Source organism: Aphelocoma coerulescens, chromosome 8 (genome assembly GCF_041296385.1).
Source record: "Aphelocoma coerulescens isolate FSJ_1873_10779 chromosome 8, UR_Acoe_1.0, whole genome shotgun sequence".
In the NCBI taxonomy this organism is placed as follows: Eukaryota; Metazoa; Chordata; class Aves; order Passeriformes; family Corvidae; genus Aphelocoma; species Aphelocoma coerulescens.
The window spans coordinates 14518859-14541210 of record NC_091022.1 but is presented as its reverse complement, the minus strand read 5'-3'; the positions used below and the strand labels follow the sequence as shown (position 1 = coordinate 14541210).

The 22352-nt window shown below is 38.5% G+C and overlaps 1 long non-coding RNA gene across 3 annotated transcripts in view; it reads right to left on the bottom strand.

The window, feature by feature from the left end:
* Positions 1-22352, bottom strand: part of LOC138113819 (uncharacterized) — a 34885-nt gene that overhangs the window by 5698 nt on the left and 6835 nt on the right. For 2 of the 3 annotated variants that reach the window (XR_011152343.1, XR_011152341.1), the window contains exon 2: positions 3293-3389. This is a non-coding gene — a long non-coding RNA (uncharacterized lncRNA). Of the gene's footprint in view, positions 1-176; positions 241-3292; positions 3390-22352 lie in introns of all 3 variants that reach the window. The other variant, XR_011152342.1, reaches the window with a different exon arrangement.

Below are 22352 nucleotides of genomic sequence, written 5' to 3'. Positions count from 1 at the left end.
TCCCTTCTCAACATGCAGCACCCTGCACTATTCATGCTTTGTCTCCATCCCAAACACAGCCAGCTCTGTGTTTGCTGGCTGAGGCATGTCCAAGAGGGGGATTGAAAAGGGTCTCAGTGGCTACACACAACAGCAATGGAATAAGGTAATTCACAGGGAGACAGAACTGAACTCACGCAGGTGTTTCTCCATGTCTGCCGTGACTCCTCTAGGCAGCAAAACAGGTGAGTTTGCTGCATGCTAATCAGGAAAAAAAAATCTGAAATATGCATCTGCACATGAGCATCTGTGCAGAGTTTCTCCAAACCAGTTCTCAAGTGCATTTTTTTCCCTGTATGGGCCTCTTCTGTACTTTGTTGTGCCAAGAGGCTTATTTTGTATAGGTGGAGAGACCCCTATCCACCAGTCATCAGGGAGTGCTATTAATATGCAACATCTTGAATGCATGAGCTGAATGACAAGCTGGCAGTGTTTGAGAATGTGTGGTCCAAGTTTATGTCTCTCCCTGAAGAGGCGAAAAGCCCCTTCCCGAACTCTCTGCCAAACTGTGCAAGAGATGAAAGAAAGGAGAATGGGCAACCTATTTTTTTGCTTCTCTCTTCCTAGTACCTTGACACCATCGTTTCCTTCCCCTGGCCACAGTTAATGTGAATGGCTGATTTCAAACAGTTTGCTACTGAGTTTCAATGTTGAAACAGAGCAGGACAACAGAGTGGTTAAATTTTTTTTTGAAAACACGCTTGTAGAAGAAATCTGGAACATTTATTAGAGTTTTTTATACAAAATTTGTCTTTTGGATTCATGCGTCCGTCTCTATCCTCTCTCTGAAATGTCCCAACAATAGTGAGTTAAATTGAGGTCCTGAATTTTAGGCATTTTTGCACTTTGCTTTTGGTCACATAGTGTCACCATGCAAGGCTCAACTCAGTGAGTTTTTAAGCCTGGAAAAACCTGCTGAGTGTTTTATGTGCCTGAGTAGCGAGAAAAGATACCAGCATGTCTTGTTATGGATTAGCTGCAGTTTGATCTAGGAAGAATAAATGGGTGTTTCTTACACTCCTCACCAAGAAAATGGGGAAGGATGCAGAGGGAAGTGGAGGAGTTAGTCACCATCCCTGGCCTCTAAACCAGCCTGTGGTTGTTCCCAGACATTCAGTAGGGCTCAGGAGCTGGACTCTGCTTGTGCAATTTAGCTGCATCTACTGAGATGTTCACCTAGGTCCTCCTGCACACGAAATGTGCTGGATGCTGTTGTGACATAACGTAACCTAAGGTAACGTAACGTAACAACATAACCATGCTGTGGTTTGTTTGCAGCACTGGTGCCTCGAACACATACCTTTGGCCCTCACCAGCTGTTCAGCTTTGGGGTGTTCAGAAAGAATTAGGGAAATAAAGGCCCACAGATTAAAAATTTGCTTCAGAGTCTTGTGATGGAAGAACCAGAAGTACCCAGACAGGCCCATGTGTGTCCATGTAGTCTAGGTGCAATGTCCACTGTGTGAGGAGAATGGAAACAAGCCCACCCCAGAGACCTTTCCTTGGTACAGTCACTCCCACTGAGTCCATGTGGTCAAACAAGAAGCTGGTTTTACAACTCTCCATGGCAGTGCCGAGTTAGGACCTGGTTTTGCTGTACTCAATCCCAGCTGGTTGGGGCCAAGCCATGAGTTTCAGACCAGCATCTCCCCAGCAGTATCCTTGCTATAGCCTGGCCTGATCAGCAAACAGCTCCACCCCAGCCTCCATGCAGAGCAATAACAGGAACAGCAAACTGGGCTTTTCAGACACCAGCTGTTTCCCTGGCATCACTGTCTCCCTCTCTGCATGTGCCTTTGTCATTCCCTGAATCTCTGCCCACTGCACAACTCTTGGAATCAGTTAAAATGACTTTTGGGATATTTTCCTCTTGCCTTGAAGGACTCATGTGCTTTGTTTTTCCCTCAGTCCCAGCAGAACATAGAAAATGGTCTACACGGAAAATGTGAAAGACGGTTTCCATGTAAATTGAAGGTAATGTCAGCCAAAGTAATTTGTTCATTTAACATCTATAAATAATTTTGTATTCCACATTTACAAATTTATATTCTTTCTTGTGGGGAATCTATTTTCTCCATATTCAATTCATTTTTTAACTGCTCCAACCATTTTTCGCCATTCCATAAAGCAGGTTCATTTACAAATTATGCTTATCAATCACAAGGGAAATTACATATTTTATTCCTTATTATGAGATTGAAGTTATATCCCTTTTTTGGTAAGATTATGTAGTACCTTACCAAAAATTCTTTTTGCTTCAGGGAACAGGGGAAAGTAGGGAAGGTCAGACAAACGCTACCAAAGGAGTAAAATTACTAGCTACAATTATCAGCTTGATCAAAAAACAGTTACAGTTTGCAGAGTGATGTAGAACAAGTACAAACACATATTTTTATAATGTTGTGACCTTCCTTAAAATTCTGTCCTGCAAATGTGTTAAAACGTATGTGAGTTATTAAGAATCCCATAAAATAGACAATGTAATGCAGAAGGAGCTAGCAACAAACTCGCATTGATACTTTAAATCTGGGAAATACGGATTTTTATCAGCTTGCCCTCAGAAAGAGTGAAGAGATTTTCCAGGATAAGAGACACCTGAGTAATTTAAACTTTCAGGCTGACGTATCTCTGTTGTCGAGTGCATGTAACCTCCCTGAGATCACAGACAGGTGCTAGGCACAGGTCTTCCACAGAAGAGAAAATCAAAGCTTTGACTCATACATTCAAGGGCTTCTCACTGAGAGACAAGTGAAATAATTTTAAACAAAATTCTAGGTATTGAATAAACACCACAGCAGCACGGATGGCGGCAGCAGAAGCTGGGCTGTACCTGGGCTGTTCCCCAGCTCTGGCCCTGGCTTTGCATAGTGCTGTGTCTGGGATTGGGGCAATTCCTGCTGTGGCAGAGCAGGCATGGGAGTGTCCCCACAAGCAGATGAGCCACCTCCTGTGGCAGGCAGCACCAACCTCTACCCACTAGAGAGGCAATGCCTGCACTATCAAGCATCCTTTCTCCGGGCACACTGTGGTGTTTTCTAGTTGCAACACCTCTGTGTATGGGCAATATCCTTACAAACATCCCGTTCCTTCTATGAGCCATGGTGGCTTTACACCAGCAAGCTGCAGTGGAGAGAAAACATCTTCTCAGAGTTAAAACACACCATCTCAGCCTCCTGCTCAACTGCCCCCCTGCAAACACCACACACATCTAGACTAGGGACTATTTTAATGACACCAGATAGACTCCACTTACCCTGCTGAGGCTATCCTCTGATGCCAATACAGTGGTGAATAACTTCCCCCTACACTGTCAGCAAGACAGATGTGGATTTCTTCAAAATAATAGAGATCTGAAAATAAAAGGATATTGACTCAGGCCATCTTTTCAATCACAAGAAAGAACAGTCCAACAGGTATAACATAAAGGGAATTTGTAACAAAATGTGCTTTTGTTTCTGAAGACCAGCAGATATACATGGTTTTAATGTTTGTTGGATGGACTATGAACTTCTAAGCATTTCCTCTGAGACAAAATTATTTTGCTGGAGACAAGCAAGACCAAGAGAACAAGCTCTCCACTGGACCAAAAAAAAATCATTTAACCAACAACTTCATTAGCACCTTAGAAGGGCAGAAGCAAGGAAAATCTGAGGAATGTGCTATGCAGCTGAACTGAGCTTGGCAAGCACCTGGTACCGGTCACCTTGCACAGATCCCTCAGCCACTACTGGCACTCATGTATTGCCCAGGTTCCTGATACCTGGTTGTCTTGAGATGCTACTGACACAAAAGCCTCCACCATTTGGATCTTGCTGTGTTGCCCCTCATTCACAGTAGGAAGGATGCTGCCAGCCTTGGGCATGCCGCTCCATGCTGCCGAGTAACCCCAGATCCTACGGCCAGCAGGCACTTCCTATTATAATGCACAGGGAGGCAGCCCAGGGTCTCACAGCACAGGGCTGCACAGACAGACCCATGGCATGGGACACTACACAGCCTTTATATTAAACAGAGCTTCAAAGCTGCAAAAATATTAACAGATACCAAAAAATAGAAGCATAAAGGTCCTTTAATAGCCCTATGCTGCTCTTGCCATGAGCTCAAGCGCTTATTGAGGAAGTGACCTTTACAAAATTATTGTTTATGATCTCTCCGTGTGTGCCAGTATAGGCACAAAGAGTATTCCAATTTATTTAAAAGGTTACATATCAAAACTGAATATGCAGTACAACTGTGTTATCACACTGCATAGCTTTTACACAGGAAATCCAATCCTTGAGTATGACTTCCAGGCACTGGGGCCAGATTCTCTCACTATTCAAATTAGAGATGAAGAAGCAATATGTAACAAAATAATTTATTCATCCTTTGTTTCTTGTTTTTAAATTATCTAAAAATCACTCAGAAAACACCCCAAATAATCCCTGGCTTTAAATTACTCACAAATTTCTTTCAATAAAAAGCATTTCAGCTTGCAAAATATTTGAACATGGGATTCAAGATACTCAATACCTTTGCAAGCCAAGGCTGGTCAAGCTGAAAAATTTTGTTGTCTCACTTTCAGAACCTGATTCAATTTCTTTTGAGTTGCATTAACCTCTTATGGTACCTCATGCATCATAAACAATCTCCCCCCGCCCTGGCTGCTTGTTAGAGGCACTGGCTGTGCCTGCTGAGGGAGACTGACCCCGCACTTCCTGTTACCTGCCCTCAAGCTGGCTCTAGTAACTAGGTGGGAAACCACTCCCCTGCTCCGAGGGAATACCTGTGTGGGGATATTTCCTTGCTGCACCAGTAAGAAACTGCCCTGAATTAGCCATAGGGAATATGCCTTTCAGTTGCCAAGGTAAAACATGAAATCAGGACACATTTAGCCCAGCAAAATAAGTGGTTCCACTCTTGTGCACAACAATGGATGAACTCCCAAAATAAAAACTAAACCAAAATTAAAAAGTGCATTCCTAGACTGCAGTTATCAATAAGGACCTCTCCTCCCCTGCAAGATCAGCAGCACAGGGGGCTGCCAAGTCCAGCTGCAAACCTCGCTCAGGCTGTTCCCCCTGAGCAGCCCCTTGTCCTTGTTCCAGGTGGGTGAGCTCACCTGCCTGGGCTGGCCCATGGGCTCCTGTGTTCACCTCCACAAGCTGCCAGTGGCTTCTCCTCTGAGCCTCCCCACGCATCGCAGCTCTAGCCAGAACTGATCCTACTACATCTATGGAGGGGTCAAGCACCCTTCCTGCTTCTCCTTGTTTCTAGGAACACAAAAGTACCTGTGCCAATCAGGCCTACACCCTGTCCTCCCAACTCACCTGCTGATGTTGGTTTCTTTTCCTGGTATGGAACACTTGCCAAAATGTCATTTCTATTGTGTTCCTTAGCAAGAATATTGTTTTCAGCTTCAGTTCTTCCTGCAAGTCACAGCAGGCTCTAGATTACATTTAAACTGGATACACCATGAGAACATTTTTTTACAAGCATCTTATTAGATCTAGAACTTCTTATGTGAAGTCAGCTTCTAGTTGAAATCACACATCCCATTTGGGAGCTCCAATGAGAGTCATTGCACGTATACCACTTTTTCTAAGCTACCCCAAACTATCAGCCATTGCAATCTATCACGATTCTTGTCTTCAATGGTTTAAAATCCAAATAACCACTTTCCTAAAATTATTCTCCTTGGACATAGTCACTGAACTTGCCTGTGGTCATGTCCTGATGGCACAAATGAGGAGAAATTGGGCTTTAAGATTTACTTCATGCTGAAGTAAAACATTCAATATATTTTAAAAAATTCCTCAAATGGAAATTTGAAACCTGCACAGTTTCTTATTTTCTTTTATATTCTTATTTGTTTCTGCTTCTTGATGAATCCTGCAATTCACAAGGCAAAGGTTTTCCAGTGTTCCATCCAGCTAAAACCTTCCTGGAGGCCTTCAAATATGCAGTCCCACAGAACAGATCACAAATATCAGGCAGCATGATGTAAAATCCAAATCTCACAATTAAATATATCACTGAAAAATTACTTTCTGCAAGTATATGAAATATCTAATTGAAAATTTGCTTTTGCAAATATTCATGAAAGTTAATTTCAAGTGCATGTATGCTCATAGAGAGCAAATTCACAAAGTCATAGGCATGATCAATTTGGAGTTAATTTCTGAATTTAAATGAATATTCATAGACATTTTCAACTATTCGTTTAACTTCAATACAGACTCATCAGCACTCATTTGCACCTAGTTTTTATTAGTGCAAATCAGGATTAAAAACACTGAAATCAAAAGTTGAGCATGTCTGAAAAATCCTTAAAAATCACAATTAAACCAGCCTTTCTTATCTTCAGAATGGAATAAATCTAGCTTTCTTTTTCTAGCTTCCTTTTCTATCAAAATTTGAGAATGATTTGTTAACTTTTGAAGTTATTGTTCTGCTGTCAGCTAAAGCTATTTATATGCTTTGATACTAAACATTCCTTTACATAATGGTGTCTCTTCCTCCCAATTCCTTAAAAATTACTCATCTGCAATACTTTCTTCCCCATTTCCTTGGATTCAGTTTAAATGAAGTTTATGAAACTCTCATAAAATTATCTATTTCAGGCTTATTTCAAATGCTACCAAGTTGAATATTAAAAATTCTTCCACTTATGAAAAATTTAACAGTATCAAGAAAAAGGAGGAATATAATTTAGACAGTAAACTTAAGCAATGGGAGGTCAATGAGTTATTGAACCATTTTCCTGAAGAACAGCAATAGTCACACTTAGGTTATTTACATTTTTTGTGTTCTCATATGACTGAAGAATTTGTGGGATATGATAATACAATAAAATTGCATTGGCTGAAAAGCTTTAGTCATGGAACCTTTTTTTCACATCTTGTGATTTATTCTTTCTCAGTTTGAAGAGAATTCAGCAGTTTCTCATTTTATTTGTCTCCAAATTTATCTGGAAATGCTGGGATGACCTCTGAAGCTGTTTAGAAAGATGGGACTACATTAAAGGTCATATTTTCAAAGATATCCTAGGCGATTTAGAAGTATAAAGGTCTATTGTCCTATAGGATTCAAAATGTCCTAGTCACTTCTAGAAAGGGCATAAATCTGTGACTATTTGGCTCTTTTGACTGTCTCCCTAATATTTCTTCATTAGAGTGATGCACAATGACATACACTGAGTTGCATCACAACAGCTAACAAATTACATTAGAGCTAATCAAGTTTGTGTTCTATGATATCAAACATAAGCCTTTTCAGAAAATCCAACAATGAACATATTGCCCATCATTCTTGAAGAGTAACCAATCCTTTCTTCCTCCTTTCCCCTGGAAAGATGAAGAAGGGATGTAGAACAACATCTCTTAAGAAGAATGTCATGGCACCTTCTGGATGTCACAAATGCAATAATTGCAGTTATTGTTTGCATTTACATGGAGTTGATTGCTTCACTACAAAAGAATTTACTGGGAAGTATTTGCAAGAAATGACAAATCTGAAAAAAAAAAAAGAAAAAAAGGGTTCCCCCTCCCCTTTTATTTTTGAACCATTTTTCTTAGATTATCCTAACATCTAAAATCAATATTTTTCTTTATACTTATTTTCTTCAGAATCCAGCTTCTGGGCATGTTTTATACAAGGCAAAGTGAAAAGCTTAGCTTTGAAGTCACAGAAAACTCACTGGCCAAGTGTACCAACAATTCACAGAAATACACAAGAAGGCACAGAGGGGAGAACTGGTACAGATCAGAGACACTACCCAAGCTGCTGTATCAGTTCAGCTTCATTTATTAAAAGGAATTGACAAGATACTCTGTATTAGAGTCTTGGATATATTACTTACAGAACAACAGGTCAAACTTTATGAGAAATTTCTGTTGCTGCCTTTTGAGGATGCAAAGGTCCTACCGCAGGTGGATCATTTAGCTCCCCTGAGATAAGACATTCTTGTTCCATCCTCTTCACCTTTATTTCTTAGATGATATTCACTCTTGTGCAATAATCAGTAATTATCTACAGTGCTGAAAATACAAACGAAACATGACATTTCCTTAAATCCTTTCCTATTATTAGAATACTGAGACAGTCAATGCTAATTGATTAGCTAAGACATGTCTTAGTGAAGGAAACTGGTTTAATACAGGTTTTAATTTCAGTTGCAGAATTCTGCAGTATTCTTTCTCATTCAGCAGAAATAATTTTCATCCTTGTCCTCTTTGCTTTCTCGTTCACCAAACAGTCATTTATTCAACTCTGCAGTTGTGAAGATTGCAGTAGCTGTTAGTCTACATGAAGAAACTGTTCTAGGCACACCAAATAGATGATATGCAAATATACCATTATGATTCATATGTTTCTTTAGGCTAATTTATATTTTAATGAATTTGGTCATTGGGAATTGAAGTACTTTAGCTTCAGAAATAGAGCTTGTTGAAAACCTTTTGCTGAAATATATAATCATTGTTGAGATCCTTTGTTTAGTGAACCAACACTTCAATAAATAAGACAGAGATACAACTTTAGTATAATAATCCATAATTTGCTATATGAGAGATAGAGATAGCAGGGAAAGACATGCCCAGTGGGACAAGCTATTTCTGAGGTACAATGCAGTTACAAACCACAATCTGAAAATTACTCTAAAATCACTTTGCCATTGTTTTGTTGTAGGAGTAGCTTCTTTCAGGAGATAATTTAAAGTTATTAAATTAAAAGTTGTTAAATTTAAAGAAAGATGCCATCAAGATTGAATAGACAAGTTCTAGTCCTAATTGGGAAACACAGGAGTGGCTCACATGTTGGACAGAGGCAGGAACAGCCTGATGGGAACACTCATAAGGTGGAAGTGGTCAGTGTTGCAGCCTGGTGTCACCAAAGCTGATCTGAGGAAGATCACCTATACCAAAACTCCCACAGATCTGAAAGAACTGTAAAACGAGCACAGTTCTTACATGAGCATGCAACACAGCATTTTGGGGAGAAAATCCAGAACTCAGGTCGGTGAAGAGAATTCAGGCATTCACGAAATTGCTTTGGGAAGGGATGTAAGCCTTGTCCATGGTGGGTGTGACAATGACTAGCCAGTGCCTTCTGAATTTATACTGAACCTTAAAGGCATTCATTTTCCCTGAAAAAAAACACTGAATTTGAATTTTACCTAGGCTGGAAAAAGTCCAACATTTGCAAAATCTAGATTTCTATTGGCAACACTGAGCTATAGAAAATCTGAGCTTTTAAAGAAGTCCCTTGCACAACGGACATTTTGGAGATTGGTTCATTAGCTATGGATTACTGAGCTCACTGCTGCTGGAAAGCCTGTGCTGTTATGGTCAAGCCAGAGTCGTGTGTGGTGGCCGCTGTTGGCTCTTTAAATAGATTACTTCAGTTTGGATGGAAAGAACATGCAGATTCAAGATCACAATCAGGACGATAGGGAAAGACAGAATGAGATTAAGAGAGATATCACTAAAAAACCTCACACGCTGAAAACAATGGCAGTAAAATCACAATGACAGAACAATCATTTATGTCATACCAGTTTGAGAGAACATCGATTTAAAAGGTGTAATCAGATCCATTTATTGCAAGGACTAAAAATATGGAAACTGTGAAAGTGAATACAAATACATCCTTTGCTGTATTTTAAAGCAGTAGCATAGCTTTACCCAATTAGAATGAAATCCATCTTATAAGAAATATCTAATTAGATATGGTAAACTTATTTTATTTTAAAAGAAAGACATTGATGACTCCTAATTATACACATACATGTTCTCTAAGTAAATTACTTATTGTCTAAGTCATTACGCCCAATATGTCCTTATACAACAGTGGCATCTAGTGGCCAGCGGCCAGGCTCTGCTCCAGCTGAAAGAGGGAATGGTCCAACGCAGGAGTAATAACAAACACCACCGGGTTTTTGTTTGTTTAATAGATCGCATTATTTCAGATAACAAAATACTTCATGGATTATTATGCTCATGTTAATTATAGGCCTTTCAGCATCCTAGCAGAAGGCACGAACCGGTTGATACTTGGACACTGGGAGAGGAAAGGGAAAGCCTATCTGCTGCCAGTCCAATGGAAACTAGAGCTCTGCCAGGTGCTTTCTGCCATGGTGGTGACATCGACACATCTAGTCTCTTTCTGTACCTCCAGATTTGTCCCCTGTAGTCCTTTTGGTCCAGGTTTATCACTCAAGTTGGAAGAATTTTTGCTGTCAGCTGGGAGTTGAGCAGGGAGCTGATCTGGTTGGTCCATGCTGACGCACAGCCCTGGTGGACCCTTGCGGGCAGCACTGGGAACAGGAGCCCCCAGGAGCCCCCAGCCACCCCCAGCACAACCGAGGCAACCCAGAGCCAGTCGTGCATTCCATGCACAGTCCACAACTCCTCACACCGAGCTGTTCTGCTCCTTGCCCTATGCCTCACCTGTAGGCAGGAAAGTCTTCTGCAAGCCCCTTTGCTTCCTGTTGGCCACACAATGGCACACTGGTAAGAATACAGCAGCATGTGCTGCCTTTGACTGCAGAGCTAGAGATGAAACACCCAGTGGAATAAATAATTACATTTTACAGACCTGCATCCTGGAAGTATTTGTAATTAATGAGAAACAGAAAAAAATGATGTGATGACAACATGCTGTAAAGCAATGCATCACCATGGCCCTGAATAACCTGCCATCAGCTGAGCACTGCATCTACCAGCAGATCTTATTTTATGAAAAATAAGAACTTTATATTCTAGAACTAACTGCAAGTTCTGGATAACAACATTGTGAGTATGCACTCTTGCTACAGATGCCTACCACAGGCTCCAGTGAAAGCCATGTTTTAAAAAGCACATGCTTCTGAGATCCAGTACTGACCTTAATGGTCAGACATGCAAACCCAAATAGTATTTATCATTTCCTCACTCTAACAGGCTACTTCTATTCCCAGAAAAGCCTTGGGGCTTTATATCAGAAGTCCTGACAAATAAGACATCATCAAATTGTCAGATTGGCAAGCTGTGATCATGGTTATCTGTGATAACCAAATAAAATTCAGATTCCACCTCAATTCACAGGAATGCAGTATTACTTCCGAGAGTCTACCAATTCAAACATATTCCTGGAAGATTTGAGCCCTTATTTCTTGACAAATAAATATAACAATTGAGATAATTAATCAAATTTGGAAGGTCTTTTTGGTGTGTTCTTGAAAAAAAAAATCACAGTACATTAAAAAAAGACATTTTCAGCATCAATTAATTACAACTAGTATTATCTTACATTTAATTTTTCCTGATCAATGACATTATAGAAAGACAGAAAATCTTGTGGAAATCAGTTGCTTTGTTAAGTTTTTTTGGAGGTAAAAGACAAGTCAAGGATTTCATGCGCCAAACCTGATCTCTAACCAGTCTGGGATTTTCCCAATTCCCTGCTGCTGGGTCCCACTTCCCCGCCTTTTCCTCTCAATCCAGCCATCCTGCAAAGGGCTGGACTAAGTCAGCATTCTTCGACTGGATTGTTCCAGTGATCAATAGAGAAAGGACAATGATTTATTTATAAAGCAGCAATGCAGCACTGCAAGAATTAGTTCTCTTCTGGAAACGTTTCCCATTTTACTACATAAAAGAATGCACAATAAACTTCAGCAGGAATTGCAGTGCAAACCACATTTTAACTGTACTCCTTCATTTGCTTCTTTTGGGGAAGTATTGTGTGGTTTTGTTGTTCAGCTGTTGGGTTTTTGGGGGTGGGCATAGGGGTGTGTTATTATTATTTATTTATTTAAAACTTGTTGTATATTGATTTAGCAAGGAACAGGTTAACAGCCGTATCAATTTTCTCACAGTGAGATGTACTGGTAGAAAAACAATTTTATAACTAAACAGAAATTACTGATCTATTGGCTAGTATGAGCTATTCTATTATACATGGATTATAGAGCTGATATCTATAAATAACTTAAGCAAGATCTGTATTTTAGATATGCTTCAACTAACATAAGCAGTATTTTTAAAAGCAAAAGGGCCACATCAGCAGTATAACATACACTAGAAACTGATATTTTGCATAGGAAATGGGATATATGTCTGGGAGTTCCTTATTATGTTGATTATTACATTTGGGAGAAAGAACGTTGAGTATTATTATGGCAGCTTGAGAAATAACAATATATCTGAATCTGCAAAAAATACAGCTCATAACAATCTGGGCACACACTCGGTGTTTCAGAAAAAGTAAATGTGATAGAAAGTATGTTTTACATTTTCAAAAAGAGATTTCCCCCCCCTTTTGGGTTGTATGTTTCTTCATAATCATCATTTTGCAATATAATGTCAGAATGAAGCACAAAAGAGAATTTTTTTCCAACAATTGGAATTGCCATGGCAACACCCCAGATCTCAGATAAAGTTTGGTCCTGTACTGATAGTCACATTAGCATTTGTTTTTGTGCTAAGCGCAATAATGCATGTGAAAAGCACCTCAGTCTTCTAGGTATGTATAAGAAGATGTAATTTGATTATTTCAGAAATGCCAACTATAAAATTTTGACAGCTCCATAGAAAGCTTCACCCTTAAAATTGCGGTTTTGAAATGACACAAATCATCTGAAGAAAACTAGGTATGGCTATCAATATTAAAAAAAGCAGTTGTTTGCATGTCTAGTCTCACTTATGCTGAATCTGAATAACTGTCCACTGTCCCCTTTCCAGCAGGTCTTAACTTTCCCAAACATATTGATCTTCAGTCTTTGAATTCACATACATGTATAAAGCAACTGATGAATTTAAGCAACACCTTCAAGCTACTAAAGAATCAAAGTATTTTTCCCAGACATATTTATAAGCATAATTTCCTTACGCTATTGTAAAGAATCAGTAGAAGATAAAGACAGACATTTCTTTTCTGACACACAAAAATCCTATCCAAACTATAAGGAAACTAAAAACCTTGAAATTACAAATATTCTATGCTGGCAAATCTACATATCTATAAAACACATACATATCAAATCACTTCAGATGTATTCAGGAGGCTTTTATTCTGTACCATTACTCTGCAGGCTTGTGGAACAACCCATCAGAAACAAAATACAGAGGGACAACCATGACCATTTGAGCTGAAACATTATTCCTTCCCAAGCAGAAAACAACAAAACCAGGATATACTTTCTATCAGAGTAGCATACAGTTCAGATTTCAATCACTGATTTTTTCACATACTGTAGAGCCAAATGCCGTGTTTCAAAAAAACACGATGGAAATATCTAGGAGATCACTATAACTGTTCCCAAATAAACTGGCTAACAAATAGACAGAGTGCCAAATCACTTACTATGAATTCTAACGGTTCTTATGACAAAATAAATAGTAGAGAATGCAAGACAAGACTGAAATTCTGTTGCAAAAATAAGATTTGAGTGTAAATCATTGGCAAATGTCATGAACCATAAAAACAAAGCAATACAAGTATGTGGTATTGGTATACTCAGGCAGGTACCACATACTCTGTAATAAATACAATAAAGAATCTACTATACAATGTTTCCAGCTGGAGAGGGAGTAACTCAAAGGCAAGATCTGTGTCTCCCTTCTCTTTAAGGGAAAGATAGGTAAACAACATTGGCTAGGAAAGGATCTTTCAGACGCCTGACATTAAACAAAGCAGTCATGCCTGTAATTGAAAAGATCCTAAATTCTAACATTTTGTGAGTATACAGGGTCTGCCTGAAATACATGCTGGTGTTTGAAGGGTTACTATTCTCCTGTTCATATTACAGATATAACTTCATGGATCCAGGATGACAGGCTTACCTCCTCAAATTAAAAATGTGACAAGCTGCAAGCTGTATTTAAGGGCAGAATAAGCTAATGACCAAAAGCACAAAGCTAAGAAAATAAAAAATAGTCAGATACTGCTGGCTGTTGTGGGGCTCAATTTCTAAGCACCCAGAAGAACTTTTAAGTCCCTGTTTACTTGCCCCAAGAGGTGTACATTAGAGGTGATACTCCTTACTGGGTATCTCAATACCGTCACACAGTAGCATCCTGCCCTGACACACAAGTCCTTAGAGTTAGGCAAAGAGTCCTTCACCACTCAAAAAAAGATCAAAAACCTCCACAGTTGCAAAATCCTTGGCAGATAAATTCTGCATGTACTGGATGGGGTCCTGAGAAGCCAGAAACAGATGCTGCACCACAGTCAACTTAAATGTGATTCCTTTTTAATATTTACGGTGGGATACTAGGGAAGAGAAAGGAACATTATGCTCCAATTCTTCAAGATTGCTCAACTTTTTTCTATCCTGCAGAACAGGCTGTGAGCTTTACAATCATCATTTGGGTTTACCTCTGCTTTAATGCACAAATTCTAAATTAAGAGATATTTGTTATGGAAAAGGCAAAACATTCTGTTAATGCACATCATATTGCACTCTCCGAAGCAAAATGTTTACTTTGTACAGGTAAAAACTGGGATGTTTTTGAAGACATAGGCATACTTTGAATCAGCTTTTCCATATTTAACATTGTTAAGCATTCCCTGTGATGTGAGGCAAAAAAATTAGTTGAGCTATGAAAATTCAGTATTTTGGAGATCATAAGCTGAAACAGAAAATTGGGAGGGAGATGGGAAGACAGACAGCAGTATGACTATATCACTGAGCATCTGTTTTTTCACACCTTCCCTTGCTGCCCTACAATTTTTCTATTAGCTCCTCTTTGAAGGGAGTAATACATAAGTAGCTGTGTCACTGGTAGCTCCATCTGCAAGCATGCAGTTGTGATTTGATTATGCAGTGTTGTGTTTTAATAGCCATTTGAAAGCATTACTGAACTATCCCATTGCACATTACGATGACTCTTGTACTAGTAACTAAAGATGTAGTCCCCAGGAAGTGTCATTTGTTTCAGTGGAGCACAGCTGCTCTAGAGGAAAAAGCCTGGGGCACCCGCAGCAGCGATGGGGAAGCAAAGGGAACCAGCAGCTTTGGTCTGATTTGAAACAGGATTCATCTCCTTTAAAGTATTTATTTGCAAACACCTTGCACAACATTCTTAGAGGAGAGGAGTCTCCATTTTATCTATTCTTAATTATTTTTTCATTCAGGTGTTTTGATTATTTTGCCAATCTTTTTCCATGCAAATATATCCCTTTTAAAAATGTCTACCAGCTCTTTCCTTAGCATCCAGTATGGGCATACATGGAAGTTACATACTGAAAAATGCATGCCCCTTTTCAACTTGTTCTTGAGCCCTAGTGGAGGAAAATCAGAAACCCTTTAAAAGGTCTTTCTTCCTATGCAAAAAATTCAGGGTTTTTTTTTTTTTCCATTTTAGAAAAACATTCTGAAATGACAGTTGGAAGCAGTAGTTTCTGAAACCATTTCAAGGAGGTTTACAACAGCCACTGTATATAGTTACAATTATTTCTGTAGAAAGGCACAAAAAGGACAAAAATAAAATTCAAGACAATTCCAAACTCCTCACATCTTCCTAAAAATTAGAACTACGTTTCTGATGACTCCTTATTTAGTAGGATGGGCTAGGAATCTACTTTTGATCCTGTCAAAGTTGTGTGTTGTGATATGGAACAGGTCACTTAATCTATATCTGCTGTTCTCTTTCTCCCTTCCTTAGCTGTCTAATTTATACAGTGAAATATCAGGACAGACTACAACACTGCTGGCGACACAGCACATAGAAAAATGAGGCATGATCTTTTAAATACAGTATTCATTATAACACTGGCACTGGAAATGCTTTACTCTTTTACAATGCAAATAAGCACATCTTAGTTATGGAGGTTACATATACAGATGTCACAAAAGCACATTTAAAGACAGGCAAATGTATTAAAAAACCCAGAAGAATCTGAATGAAGATTAAATTTAATGGGGTAGAACTCTGATCATGAAGGACACTTTCTGCACAGTGCATAATGGAGGGTACAGTGCATTCATTTATATTCCTCAAATGTGTACATTTTCAGTGTGTACAGTTTCAGTAATTAGAAAAGAAATTTGGATGTTAGAGTTTACATAAATAACAAAAACCTTCAAGATGCCTTTTTCTTTGATTTTTTTTCTTTTTATCTGCTTTATAATTTTTTAATTTCCTTTATGCGATCTCAAGATATTGAAGTCCAAATCACCTAGCTATATCACTGGCAAAATAAGTCATACGTCATGCTCAATTTTTAGAGTCATTAGCTATCTGTAGACATTGTCTTATGCAGTGGAGTTAAAAAACCTAAAGAGAGAAAGACAGAATATATGTGAGGGGAAAAAAGGCTTTGTGGGTGTTGATGGGAGTATATGGAAGAGACCAGCAAGAACAGTGGATAATGGAAGATTGCTAGTGCAGGTAGTGGGCTTATCTATATGACAAATTGATGAAGAATGAGGAGGAAAACTATGTTGATTTAATGCTGGCAATTTGAAGCATAGGCTGCACAGCTGTTTCAGACAGAAATACTAAGATAAATTCAGAAGCAACCCCTGCTCTGACAGATTAATAAAAGACCAGGAATTATTTGAGCTTCTTAGAGGAAGGGATCACTAAAGACCCCTTCAAATACCCAAGATATTGCACATAAGAATAGAAGAACAGCTCATCCAGCCTGTCTGTTATCAAGAACATGCTTTAAACTGGGAGTCAATCTTTTCTAGCAGACATGAAAAAATACATATTAGAAGTGAAAAAGTAAAGAATAAAGTGAACATCTGATATGGATACAATTTTAGGAAAAAAAGTCATTGGTAGAGCCTTCAAACAGGATACCTAAGAAAAGGCTTACCTAAAATAAATTTTTTAAAAAGCTGTACTGGGTCTTCTGTTTCAACTCATTTCTTAAAATCATTACTAGCAATAGGAACATTTATCCAGGTAAAGTGAAGATAAAGACCTTTTCACTTTGAAAGTAAGACAAACCAACTCCATGTAAACATTTTCACCAGTGCTTTAAACACACCTGTGAATGCTGAGCTCTCCATTGTCTGGTCAAATATGAAAGGCCACCTTTCCCTGGTTCTGCCAGGAGTGCACTACATGTCCTCACTGCTCGCTGCTAGCAGTGTAAGTCTACATAGTCATTATAAAACACATTTTAGTACATTTTACTGAACAGCCAGCCATGCTTCTTAGCTGGATTTCTGACAGTTTGATTTACTGGCATTTTTGTCCAGTTCTAGACAACCCAGAACTACCAGAAAATTTACACTGCATCAGCAGCTTTCCACTGCTCTCATCCAAAACCCTTTGGAAAAATTATATGGAATTATTTACAAACAAAAGGATCAGAACTGAGAGTTAGTTCTATGTTAGGAGAGAAGGTTCCTATGGAAGAATACTTAGGAAGTGTTAAGGCTGCAAGGTAGCATTAAAAAAAAGTTTTAAAAAGCCCAAAACCAAAAGTAAGTAGCTTTGGTATCCCTCCCCTCCTCCCTCAAAAGAAGGCAATATTCAGTGTGATGGCTCACTAATAAATTATTCACGGAAAGGTAGGGCTTTCTTTCCCAGAGGTTACAGCAATGTCAAGTGAAAACATGTCAGTCTGCCAAGAAACACCAATGGTGTGGAATATTTCTATGGAAGATGACACAATCACTCCACTAATGATGTGAGCTCTTTTGATGAGTGTATCTGAATTATATTCCTACAAAGGATGCCAGGCATTATCAATAATTTCATCTTTAATTTTGGGAAAATTTAAATTACAAGATCCTCTGAGCAAATTCTAAACCCAGGTTTTATTTTTAATTTATCAGCATTGCCTAAGCTTATTATTCATAAAAGAGTGCTCTTCCAGCACTCATTATAGAGTATAAGCACTCTAAGCAATAATTTTAATACAAAAATGACCTATGTTGAAAAAATGCCCACCACCACCTCATCTCAGTTCTGGAAAAAACTTCTCAAACCTAAGTTCAATGGACAGTCCTAACCTGTGGGGAAGATCACAGGTCACAAAATATAAGTAGCTTGCTCTCTGATATTTGGGCTAAGCATATTTTTCTTACAGTCCCAGTAGATATGTATGGCAGAGAAAATGTTGTATTTAGGATGCTTGTCAAGCTATTGGTTCTGATGGTCAAGAAGAAAATTCCTTTGTCCGGAAACCTATTGGGAAAAGATCTGTTCTGGGCTTTTTCACCTCATTCACAACATCACCACTTAAATACAATTTAGAAATATATGTAATTTTTCTAAACATGTTGCAATTCACAACTTAATTTATGCTTAGTGATAGTAAGAGGTCTAAAGGACTTCCCTTCCAGGACAAAATTTGAAATTCATCCAGTGGACTTGATTTTTATGGGAAAATCTTTGCAGACTCAAGTGTCTTCTTCACAATCTCTCTCTCATCCTCAAGAAGAACGTTAAGATCACTTCACAGAGTTAGCTGCATTCATAAGTCAGTGGGAGGGGAATGTCACAGAAACTCCATAATCTCTGCTCTGCACCTATATTAAGTTTTGGTACGTTTTAGCCTACAACTGAAATTCATGTTTGTGCAAATCTTGATCTGCCTAGTATGTACGAAAACTAAGTTACAGGCAAGGAATTAAGAATAATTTTTAGACTGAGCCATGCTCAGACACTTCAAAAAAAAAAAAAAAGTCTAATACTAGCTAAAGGTACAAATTGTACTGTGTTCCAGCCCAAAGCTGGGGTAAACTGTCTCCTGAGAACATGTGCCTCTGAGGGGGGGTGTGTGCATTGCCTGCAGCATGCTGCCCACACCGGCAGTCCTGTGACAGCCAACGCTTATAACCAAAGCTGGAATCATTCAAACACTCATTTGCAGGTACAGGAAGGATTTCCTTCAAAAGTTGTTCTCAAGCCTCAAGGTAGGACCAATGCACCCATAACCACTTGGACCATTTTTCTTTCTCCCTAATCACTGTGTATTTGCTGTCATATGATCAGAAACAAGACTTCATGAGCCAGTATCTTTCTGGCCAAGGAACCATCATTCACTACATCAAACTTCTTGTATCTCAGTTGCAATGATTGTTATTAAGCCTGTGGACTTATTCCTACCATGCAACTTCCATTTTTCACCACAATCAGCAGCAATGTCTCTAATGAAGACAGAATAACACGTTTCATTATTTTTAGGGCACTACATTTAACCTCTGAACGACCACATGTTGTTCTTAGTGGTCTGTTTCTGAAACTGCTTGCTTAAGCCTGAGTAATTTTATCATGTTTTATATCCAGTGCGACGTCTAGCTCTGCTCGTCTTTAATTCACCTTACTCCTATCCTTCTTTAACTCTTTTACATACATTTCTATGCCTGTCAGTCCTTTCTGGAATCTTTTTACATTCTGCTAATTTACTTTTAATTATGTGGCTATTCATCCAGTTATGTTATGCTTTTTATTTTGTTCTGGATATTAATGCTGGAGAGTAGTAAAACTTTTGAATAAGGCAGTTCCAGACCTTTTCCACATTTAAGTTTCAGGGCTTCTTAGATAGATTGATTTAATAATTCACATCTATAGCGTATTGAGCTTTGAAATCCTGAGTTACATACAGATCTCTTTTACTCTTGTCATTTAATTTTATCTGAATCACACATCATACATTCTTCAATCAGCTCATCTAGAATATCTTCATTACTTAAATGAAACCTTATTGATGAAGTGAAAAAACTGTCAGCTATTACCAGCAGAAATAACCAGTACTATCAGCATTTGTTCTCCAAGCTATTCTGAAGAAGTTAAATACTTCCATATGCAGGGCTGCCCACCCATATGGTCACAACTCCTGGTAGTACTTAAAAGCTTTAACCACGCACAGAATGTTAAAACATGAAATGCTTTAAAAAGATTACAGACTCACAAAACTAATACAATTTTTCTATCATTTTCTGATTTTGAAGTGTTTTTGATTCAAACAACATAGCTGCACTAAAGCTATTAATTTCTTTTATCCGCCTCATAAATTAATATGCAGTTCTACCTTTTGTGATTCCCACATCAGATTTCTCACCTTTTTTTTTCTACTACATGCTTGTAATCCATCTAACATAGAATCATTAAGTTGGAAAAAACCTCCAAGATCATCAAGTCCAACCTTTGACCTAATGCACCATGCCCACTAAAGCCTATCTCAGTGCCACATCCCCTCACTTTTTGAACTGTATTTCTGCTCACTGTCAGCTCCATCATCACTAGAAAACACTTGAACCGACTTTTTTGGTTAACAGGAGATAGGTTGGGCAGTCCAAAAATCTGTCTTACCCCATTTCTTGGCTTCAGACTCCTTTTGCCCATCATGCCAACATCAGCCCCCACAGGCAGATTACCAAAGCTATTTCCTATTTTCAGCTTCCTCAGTATGCAGCAGTACATACCATTATTTACCTTTTGATCAACTACGAGATAATTTGTATCCATTCCACTCTGCATTGTGGTTACCTAAAAATTAACTGATTCATTTTTTAAATAGACATAATTTTGTTTAGAAATCATTTGCATTTCAGGCCATACTTTTACTGGAGACTCATTCCTCCAGCTTCCATACTGATCTGCATGTTACTACATTACTTGGGATTTTTGTACTAAAAATAATGAGCAAAAAATGCTTTATTAACTAGAGATACTTTTAAATATATTGCATAAACAGAGGATTGCTGAAACGTTTTTTCATCTGGGGTTTAAGTTCATAACTACCATGTTTGTCTTTATTGTTTCCTTTTACCTCCTTTTCTTACTTCTATCAGGCATGTTTCTGCAAAATTAAAGTTCAAAAAGCATCCAAAACCAGTAGCACATTTTCATGGAAACCTTCAGCTAATTTGTTGTCTTGTGAATAATCTGAATGGGTTCTGCTAAAGTACAGGGATTATGGGGTATGCTCCTAAAGCCCTCAAAAGGCCCACAGATATCAAAGGAGATTTGCTCCCATCTACTCAATGACTCTCTTTAGCAGAGGGAATAGCTGAAGGCAAGAATGGCCTTCTTGTGCTGCAGCACTGTATCCAAAATACTTCTGTGTTGCCTTATCAGCATCAGCATAGGGCTTCAAACAGAATCCATACAGCTTATAGGAAATTATATGAAATATTTTTGGCAGAGTGGGAACCAAATATAAGTCTTCCATTCCTCCTGGTGGCTTGAAGGGCTTTCTAAAACACAGAGATGCAATTTCACATGAAGGCACTCCTAAAGTATTCCAGCCTGATAAAAAGCTGGAGTAATTCCCATCTGGTTCAAAACCAGATGGATTTACCACTGAGACCCTTCCCCCTACACCCAGCTATTGAGTCTGCCTTCAACAGAATTTGCCAGTCTATGAGTCTCAAAGGTGCTAGATGGTTAAACTGGAGTTTCTCTTGAGCAAAACCAAAGGTGCTTTCAGAGATGTTGCACATGGAAAATGTACCCTTTCCAATAGTCGTCCTCTGTTCATTGCTTTTTTCCTTGTGTGTATCACATGAGAACAAGAAAAATCTAAAATTCTAGTCTGTTTCAATAGCCTCATATACAGTTTAGAAATGTGAACAATTTGGTAGTATAAATCATTAAGTCAGTTTAAAGAGAAATTTTTATGGAACACCAAAACAGCTATTATAGTATATGTGGCCACAGGCTGAGAAATACAATCTAGCAGATGGTCATTTGCTGTCTTAAGTGATATGGCACATAGAAAAAAAATAGTATTCTGTTAATGCTTCAGAAGCTCAACAAAGCCAAAATAGCATGCAACTTTGTGTCACAGATAAGAAAAGCACAGTTATATACTTAAGATACAAGGAACTGACATCTCTGATTTCTAAACTTTTTCAGAGTATGGAGTAGGTTAAGTGTAAATACTGTACTACATGCCTCTTAAATTCTCCTACATTCCTTCCTATAGTCTTCCTTTTTAAAGTCCACAGTACCCCTCCAGCAACTGCTTATCAGAAAGATGAATAAATAAGAGAAATTTAATGTATTTAAGCTTTCATCTAATATGACAGGGATTTAATTCCTAGGAGCTGGGGAGGCACACCTACTCTCCCCTGCAGTTTCAACTTGCTTAACAGCTTTTCTGTTTCTCTCAGTGGTAAACAAGTACCAATGCTGTCTAACTACAGAGCTCACTGCAACTCACCAGAACACAGTATTTCAATGCCACAGTCTAGCCACAAACCTCATTTTCAACAGAAGTTCTCTTGCAAATCCACAGGGTCGACATCATCAGTGCACTCCTATCACATCATCCCTAAGTGAAAAATCAGTTGGATATAATAATGACTTAATTAATCCCATTGTTTCCCCTCTAAGACACAGACCAATCTGGTCTTTTTCATTTTCTCACAAAAGAGAAAGCTG